Source organism: Setaria italica, chromosome VI (genome assembly GCF_000263155.2).
Source record: "Setaria italica strain Yugu1 chromosome VI, Setaria_italica_v2.0, whole genome shotgun sequence".
Taxonomy (NCBI): Eukaryota; Viridiplantae; Streptophyta; class Magnoliopsida; order Poales; family Poaceae; genus Setaria; species Setaria italica.
In genome coordinates this window covers 26,651,058-26,660,646 of record NC_028455.1, presented here as the reverse complement: position 1 = coordinate 26,660,646, position 9,589 = coordinate 26,651,058, and the positions used below count along the sequence as shown (strand labels likewise).

General features: G+C 41.8%; 1 pseudogene; it reads left to right on the top strand.

Moving 5' to 3' along the window:
- The first annotated feature begins 1,284 nt into the window (after positions 1-1,284).
- LOC101763579 overlaps positions 1,285-9,589 on the top strand; it is a 64,507-nt pseudogene continuing 56,202 nt past the window's right edge.

Below are 9,589 nucleotides of genomic sequence, written 5' to 3'. Positions count from 1 at the left end.
TTCAAACCGGGATAAAATGTCTCTCAGGATCTTTTTTTCACACTAGCCTTTGCAACCGGGATAAAAGATCCCGGTTGGTGAGCCCCCCACCAGTGACCGAGCTTTAATCCCGGTTGGTGAACCTTTTATCCCGAGCCAACTTTAAACCGGGAGAAAAGGGGGCGCATCGAAAGCCAATCTCTACTAGTGAAATGTTCTGACCGGTAATGGTTAAATGGAAGCAAAGCATAGGAGTAGTGGCTAGAGGGCATCACGTAGAGGTATGAGGTTGCAGGTTTGAAAGACAAACAAAACACTTGTGTTAATGTCACGGCAAAAATGGTTGAGGCCAGGGGTTGCATCACATATCCACCGGGACCATTGTGGTGCAAATTGTACAGATGCTTGCATATAGTCGGTTAACAAACCGTTAGTACAAATAGTTTAGAACCGAATACGCAGGCTAGTTCTGTAATACTGATTTGTAGTTGTGAAAAATCACAGGCCTAAACATGCAGATGCAAGCATCTCACGACATGCAACGAAAAGGCAAAAACAAGTAATCATTTTATTGTTGTTTTAAACCGTCATGTAACACAACCGAAAACAATAGATTTGCCGAGTGCAAGACTGTCTGCCAAGTGCAATTCTTCAGTACTTGGTAAGTAAGCTCTTTGCTAAGTGTTGAAAAAACACTCGGCAAAATAATTACACTCAGGCCGAAACATGCAGCTGCAGGCATCTCATGACATGCAACGAAAATGCAAAAACAAGTAATCATTTTATTGTTGTTTTAAACCATCATGTAACACTACCGGAAACAGTAGATTTGCCGAGTGCAATTCTTCAGGCACTAAACAAGCTCTTTGCCAAAAGTGCTGAAAAAAATACTCGGCAAAATAATTGCACTCATGCCAAAACATGCAGATGCAGGCATCTCATGACATGCAACGAAAAGGCAAAAACAAGTAATAATTTTATTGTTGTTTTAAACCGTCATGTAATTAACTCATGTTTACTTTTGTTAAAAAAATAGAAATGCACAAAGACCTTTCTATAATACTATTACTTTGGTACGTGGAATAGGAACTTTGTATCTGCATGTGTCGTGGTTAGCGTCATGGCGTGTGGCAGAGGTATCTCTGGAGCTGCCGAGCTAGTGCTCAACAATCGCACGTGTTGAAGAACGTGTCTGTGGTCCTATATATTCTCCTAGAGGCACTCAGTCACCGGGTACTTCTATTGCTCAGCTCACCAAGCTCATATAATATACCTAGTAGCTCGAGCACAGCAACGCACGCAGCCATGGCGAGCATGGACAGCCGAAGCCTCCGCAGGGCAGGAGCCACCTCCATGGCCCTAGCTATCGCCACTGTCTTCCTGATCTACACAACTGCACGACTGGGAGATGCGGCATCCGTTGAGCACACGTTCATGGTAAGTACGCGTGATCCTGTTTCATTCCCTTTGATCGACTTGTCAGGCGTTAATCGGTTATGCTTTTTAGTCCCGGTTGATGTTTCCCACCGAGACAAAATGTCCCCTCGTCCCATTAGTCGTTATAATCAGGATTAAAGGGAGGCTTTAGTCTCAATTGTTCTTTCCAACCAGGACTAAAGCTCCTCCCGTTGGTAGTTCATTTTTGATCCGAGACTAAAGGCCTTTTAGTCCTAGGTCCAAAGATAACCGGCAAAAAAAAAGTTGGATGGAAGGTAAGTTCTCCATCACAACCATCATCCATCATCTTCTTCCACTTTGTCACAGCCCTCACAGCAGGCACATCCACTACGGGAAAGCTTAAAATTGCCGAGTGTTTTTTCTTTGCCGAGTGTATTTTTTGACACTCGGCAAAACAATAAGATTTTTTCATCTTCTCACCTTGAAATTTTTTCTACTCACCACATACAACATGTGGTACTTCATATTAAAATTTGGTATATTTTTGGATTTATTTGCTATATTTAATTAATTAATTGCATTTGAAGGGAATTTTTGGTATAAGTCAAATTTGAGCTACAAGACATTCAAATTATAGAATAAAATGAGTAGAAAAATGATATTCATGTTATTTAGCCCAATTTAAGGCCTTACCCATGAAATCAAAAGAAATTTTGAACAACTTGTTCAAGAAACACGACCACGAACATGTGGCCGAATGATTTTTAAATTGTAAAAAAAGCAAGCGAAGTCTGAAAATCATGAGATTTGTCATGATGTGATGATATCGTATGTGGAGGTTGTGGTAAAAAATTGAGAAGGTTTCGCATATTTCATCACATACGATGTTTACAAACCAAAGCATCTAAGAAGAAGAATAGTAGCGTTGGGAAGGATTCGATAAGATTTGTAATCAAAGCAACGGTCGTGTTTTAGTTTGCTGACAAAACTTTTTGTATAGGCAATAGAGAACATATATTATTTCATGTGAAATTTTGGTAATTTTTTGGAACCGTTTGATAATTTTAATGTATTAAGTGCAATTATAGAATTTTAATTGATATAAATTGAATTGGAACTATAACTACATAAAATCATGGAATAATACGAGTGGAAAAATCAAATACATATTATTGAGTGAATTTGATGATGTATTGTTGAGTTTATCAAAATAATTATAGAAGAAATCGTTGTAGAAAAGAAGGGAAAAAGGGAAAAATAAAAAAATCTTTTTTTGGATAAATTTTGAATCGGAGAATGACTTATTTTTTTGGTACGAAGGGGGTCGTACCACCAGTTGTGCACCTTTCCTTAGGTAAATCTAGGTATCTCCTCTTTCCACTATACAATCTTTTTGGATGGACGGCTCTCATTTTTTACATTTATTGTTAAAAATCATCCTTGAGTTAACGATTAACTAGCTTCTTTTTCATGCACACACACTTTAGAGATTTAAATAGTAAGAAAAAGTGAATTTTAATTTAAAATCTTGTGGGGTGGTAGTGGACATCATAATGTATTCCCAAAAAATATGTTAGAATTTTTCAGCATTATTTTTAGTATAACTTTGTATCAAAATAATTAATTTTTATTAAATATCAGAACCTATCAAAATAATGATAAAAATTCATTAATGTTACGATGTCTGCTATATATCATCTCGCAAAATTTTAACTTAAGACTCCACTTGTGATGGAGAAACAAAAAGACAATCATGTTAAAGTGTGAATTGAACCAAAATGGCATATTATAAGGTGTAAACTGAGCCTAAAAATAGTTTAGGGTGTTATTCAAACCTTGCCAATACTCGAGGGGAGTAATTTGGACTTTTTCCTAAATAATATATTAATTCAAGGTAACATGGTGATTTTATCTTCCTCCTTGTTCTTCTACTCAACTCTAAAAGAAATAACGTGAATTGGGGAATATTATGAACGTATTTCTTGTAATGGATCAATCTTGTATGGCCAACTATATAACTTTTATCTATTTTTATTACTTAGTCAAAGTTGAAAAAAAGACATAGGACAAACTGTTGGAGGTATGCCCTAGAGGCAATCATAGAGATGATGATATTCTATTTGTATCCATGATTTGTATGTTATGTTCATTGAATATCCATTGAAGGCTACTTGAATTGATTTGCAATTATGTGAATTGTATGTGAAACTCTTTACTTGTATGGTTATTCTAAAGTTGTCCCTAGTCGGAGTTCATGTGAGGACACACATGAATATTAGACTAGCACATGTATTAGTTGATGACTATGTTTCACAAGTCATGGACATGGAGATGTTGAACTAATAATGTGGACACATGTGGAGACATGTGCTAGGACTGACCCAACACGAGAAGTAGTTCTCTCTTTAAACAACATATACACTTTGTCCTTAGACCTGAGATTGTCGCATGAATTCTAGATGTGGATCGACCTACTTAGGGGCTATCAAACACTACGCCGTAACAGGGTAGTTATAAAGGTAGCTTTCGGGTTTGTCAAGAAGCATGCTATAAGACATGGTCAATCAAGATGGGATTTGCCCCTCTCTGATTGAGAGTGATATCTCTGGGCCCCTCGAGTGATCGGATCCGAAAATGCATGCCCATGCTACGTACGGTTAAGAGTTAACCTACAAAGGGATTCCGAATCACAGGATCGAGAAAGAGCGGTCGACTTGAAGCTAGACCAAATATAGTGAGGCAAAGGGAATAGCATGTATATTATGTTGTAATGGTTCGTCTGATATGATCTTCGTGTGCGTATAGGAGTTGGCACGTCTTGCTAGAGACCGCTACCGACTATTGGGCCGAGTAGGAGTACTCGGGCCATGTCTATACGTATCCGAACCCATAGGGTCACACACTTAAGGGGCTGGAAGCCCAATTCGGATCTGATCCGAGTTGGATTAGGTTTAGAAGTACTAATGGGCCTCGGACCCAGAGGCCCGTCAGGAACCTCTATCAATAGAGGGGTGGGGGCGCCCTAGGGTTTAGACCTTTTGGCGAAACACACCTGCCGCGCCTCCCACGCCCTCGCCTGTTGCAACTCGCGGATCTAGCAGTTCGGCTTGCGACGCTTCCTTTTCTGCACGTGTGGATACCTTGGAGGTGTTGCGCCTGCAGCATTTGGACGAGCCGCCGACGAGCCACGACGAGCCGCCGGCGAGCCACGACGAGCCGCCGGCGAGCCACGACGAGCCGACGACGAGCCGCGGCACCGGAGGCGATCTTGCTGTACGTGGACGAGCTGCTGAGGAGCTGCTGGACGTGATCGACTATGTACGACTACGTTGATCGACTACGTACGACTACGTGATCGTCTTCACTGCATCGACGCATATCTACATCTTCCGCACCAGTAGTGCGTCGAGTGGTAATCCCGTGATCCTTATACGGCAGTTCTTCCTGGTTATACGCGGTAGAAATTTTGATTTGCGCTAGTGTAGCCTATCTCGTTTCCCTACAGTGGTATCAGAGCCGTAGCTGCTTAGTTTTGGATTCGGGATGTGTGCATATGGAGATATGCGAGTTTTCCGTTTGATCTATGTCCTGGTTTCGTGCCCTTGCTGCAATGGTAGTGTAACGACATACTCCTACCGGTCGGTTTCCGCCATCGGAGTTAAGTGATACACGTAAATCCAGTTGCAGTGAGTGAAGATCAATATGATTGGTCGAATCGAAATCCAGGGTCATACGCCAGGCGCATTAGATGTGCAATAGTAGATGTGATCTACTTCCGGGGTCGGGATTTTTGTCGTATGCGTATGCTTCGGTAAATCAGCCGTAACTTTTCGGTACGATCTCGGATCGGGGAAAATTTTATATGAAAATTGATCTACAGAAAAAGTTACACATGAAATTCAACCGCTTTGCTGTTTTCGGCGAAATTAGATTTCCCAAATTCGGCTTGGAAGATGGAGTTTTGGGCCTCCGAAGTTTGGAACGTTAGGACGCCTAACTCTATTTTGCAGGATGTATGTGTGTATCTTGTGATCAGTATGGCCCCCTTGTGTATGTGATGCATGTGTGTAACTCATTCGTGACCTGCGTGTCGTGCGTATGGCAACACGGCAGGAGCCATATGTGTTGTCACTTTATTGTATTTAATGGTCTGCGTACCAATCTGTGATGATCCAAGCAACTATGTAATCTTCATTACTAGCTTCTTTACTAGCTATTAGGTGTAATAGCATGTTCTAGTTCTTGGAGGACTCATCACCAGAAGGATGGTGCACATGGAACATGGAGATGGAGATCACCATGGTGAACAGATTATATGGAGATGGAGATCGCCATATGAAAACGGGCCATACTGTGTCACAACTGTGTGAATGCTATTCTGTTTATGTTTTACTTTCTGCATGCTGTGATGTTAGAAGTAGAATGATCCCTCACAAAGTTTAAGTTAGTATGCCTTCCCAACTAAAACTTGCACCGTCCCATGTCTTGTACAATTAGTGGTGGGTCTATGAAATTAGGGTGCCACTAGTTTTCCTTGACTAGACGGGTTTGTGTCGGACACTTACACGCATAAGGGTTGGTTTGCTTAACAAGGTTATCTTAACGGTTAAGGACCTTGGGGCATAAAGGTTGGGCGCCGAGACATAGAGATGTCACCCAACAACAGGAGTCATATGTGATATGATTAGCAAAAGTTGCTTACCGATCTACCTCGTTTGCTAGCAGTGATGCTAAAGCTCACTAGTAGACTTGTTAGTTGTGGATCCTGAATCACTAAGTTTCAATAGAGGGATATTGATTTTAGTGGGAGTAGATTCTGTTAAAATAGTTTAATATGATTTACTCTATCATGGATACGTTTGTCTTAGTGTATTTTGCATTACTTTGTTGTAGATTAAATGGCACCTAGCAGCACTACACCGTTTGCTTTGCGTTCGGTCCTTGAGAAGGACAAGTTGAATGGAACAAATTACTCGGATTGGATCCGGAACCTGAGAATCGTTCTCAGGGCTGAGAAAAAGGAAGATGTTCTAGACAACCCACTACCAGAAGAACCTGCTGATGATGCACCCGCTGCTGCTAAGAATGCTTACAAGAAAGCATGTGATGCTAACCTTGAAGTAAGCTGCCTTATGCTTGCTTGCATGGAACCCGAGCTGTAGATGCAGTTCGAAACAAACCATGAGGCACACGATATGATCGTGGCGCTTAGAGACATGTTCCAAACACAGGCCAGGACTGAAAGGTTCAATGTGTCTAAGGCCTTTGTTGAGAGCAAGCTAGCAGAAGGCGCAGCAGTAGGACCACACGTAATCAAGATGGTTGGTTACACTCAACGGTTGGAGAAGCTGGGCTTCCCACTGGGCCAAGAGTTGGCCACTGATTTCATTCTTTCGTCTCTTCCGCCTAGCTATGGGAACTTCATCTCGAACTACCATATGCATGGGACGGAGAAGGGTCTGAATGAGCTGTGTGGCATGCTTAAAACAGCAGACGCTGACATCAAGAAAAGCGCTAGTACCAGCCATGTGATGGCGATACAAAACAAGCCTAGCTTTAAGAAGAAGGGCAATTCTTGGAAGAAGAAGGGCAAGGCTGGAACGTCCAAGCCAAACCCACCGCCCAAGGTTAAAGCTGGACCTGGACCTGCTCCAGACAAAGAGTGCTTTTACTGTCATGAACTTGGTCACTGGAAGACAAACTGCAAGCAGTACCTAGCTTCCTTGAAGAATGACGGAAGTAAGAGTACTTCTACCTCAGGTACGCTTGTTGTTAATGTTATAGACAACATATTTCTCGCTGATACAATTATTAATTCTTGGGTATTTGATACCGGATCGGTTGCTCATATTTGCAATTCAATGCAGGGAATGATAAGAAGTAGAAGCGTGGAAAGAGGAGAAGTTGATTTCCGCGTGGGCAATAATGCAAGAGTTGCTGCGTTGACCGTCGGGACGATGCAACTCCACCTCCCGTTAGGATTTATTATGGAGTTGAATAATTGTTATTTCATTCCTAGTTTAAGTCGAAACATTTTGTCTCCTTCATGCTTGATGAAGGATGGTTATTCATTTGCGAGTGAAAACAATAGTTGTGTGATCTCTAAGAATAATATGTTTATGGCTTTTGCACCCATTATGAATGGATTATTTGTTTTAAATCTTGATGGTTCACCTGTCTGTAATGTAAGTGCTAAAAGGCCTCGGCCTAATGATTTGAGTCCTACCTACTTGTGGCATTGTCGTTTGGGTCATATAAGTGAAAAGCGCATGAAGAAGCTCCATTCTGATGGACTTCTAACTTCGTTTGATTTTGAATCATACGAGACATGTGAGGCTTGCTTGCTAGGCAAGATGACCAAGACGCCTTTCACAGGATTTCCTGAGAGAGCAGTAGACTTGTTGGAACTCGTACATAGTGATGTATGCGGACCAATGAGCACGACGGCTAGAGGAGGATTCCAATACTTCATAACTTTCACTGATGATTTTAGTAGATATGACTATGTCTACTTGATGAGGCACAAGTCTGAAACCTTTGAAAAGTTCAAGGAATTTCAGAATGAAGTTGAAAATCAGCGTGGCAAGAAAATTAAGGCCTTACGATCTGATCGTGGAGGCGAGTATTTGAGCCACGAGTTTAGCAATCATCTAAAGAGTTGCGGAATTGTTCCACAACTTACGCCGCCTGGAACACCTCAGAGAAACGGTGTGTCCGAGCGACGTAATCGAACTTTGTTAGACATGGTTCGATCAATGATGAGCCAGTCGGACCTACCGTTGTCATTTTGGGGATACGCTCTAGAAACAGAAGCTTTCACACTTAATAGGGTACCATCTAAATCCGTAGTTAAGACACCATATGAGATATGGACTGGAAAGGTTCCTAGTTTGTCTTTTCTAAAGATTTGGGGATGTGAAGTGTTTGTCAAGCGACTTCAGTCGGACAAGATCACACCCAAGTCGGATAAGTGCATTTTCGTGGGATATCCAAAGGAAACTTTGGGATATTATTTCTACAACCGATCAGAAGGCAAAGTGTTTGTCGCTCGGAACGGGGTTTTCCTAGAGAAAGAGTTTCTCAAAGGAGAAAAGAGTGGAAAGACAGTGCATCTTGAAGAAGTTCAAGATGAGCCGATCGGGCAAGAATCAATGAGTGATGCTAACGTAGCAGAACAAGTTGAGATACCCATGGCAAGAGAAGCACCGCCACAACCACGAAGGTCGGCAAGGCTCCGCGAAATGCGGGAAATATTATTGTTGGACAATGATGAGCCTGCGACATATGCAGAAGCAATGATGGACCCAGACTACGAAAAATGGCAGAGTGCCATGCAATCCGAAATAGAGTCCATGGGAGACAATCAAGTTTGGAACTTGGTTGACCCGCCTGATGGTGTTAAAGCCATAGAGTGCAAGTGGATCTATAAGAAGAAAAAGGACATGGATGGAAATGTTCACATCTATAAAGCACGACTTGTCGCAAAAGGTTTTCGACAAGTTCAAGGAGTTGACTACGATGAGACCTTCTCGCCCGTAGTGATGCTTAAGTCCATTCGGATTATTCTAGCTATAGCTGCATATTTCGATTATGAGATATGGCAGATGGATGTCAAGACAGCTTTCCTGAATGGAAACCTAGCTGAGGACGTGTATATGATACAGCCCGAGGGTTTTGTCGATCCGAAAAATGCTGGAAAGGTATGCAAGCTTCAGAGATCCATTTATGGATTGAAGCAAGCATCTAGGAGTTGGAACATTGATTTTGATGAAGTGGTCAAAGGGTTTGACTTCACCAAGAATGAAGAAGAGTCTTGTGTTTACAAGAAGGTTAGTGGGAGCTCTGTAGTATTTCTAATATTATATGTGGATGACATATTACTGATTGGAAATAACATTCCTATGCTTGAGTCCGTAAAGACTTTACTGAAAAATAGTTTTTCGATGAAGGACTTAGGGGAAGCGGCATATATTCTGGGCATTAAGATCTATAGAGATAGATCGAGAAGGCTTATAGGTTTAAGCCAAGATACTTACATTGACAAAGTGTTGAAGCGGTTCAGCATGGAAGAGGCAAAGAAAGGGTTCTTGCCTATGTCACATGGCATACATCTCAGCAAGACTCAGTGTCCTTCGACTGCTGATGAGCGGGATCGCATGAGTAGAGTGCCATATGCTCTGCACTACGTAGGGTGGGTAACCAGCCGGCAGAC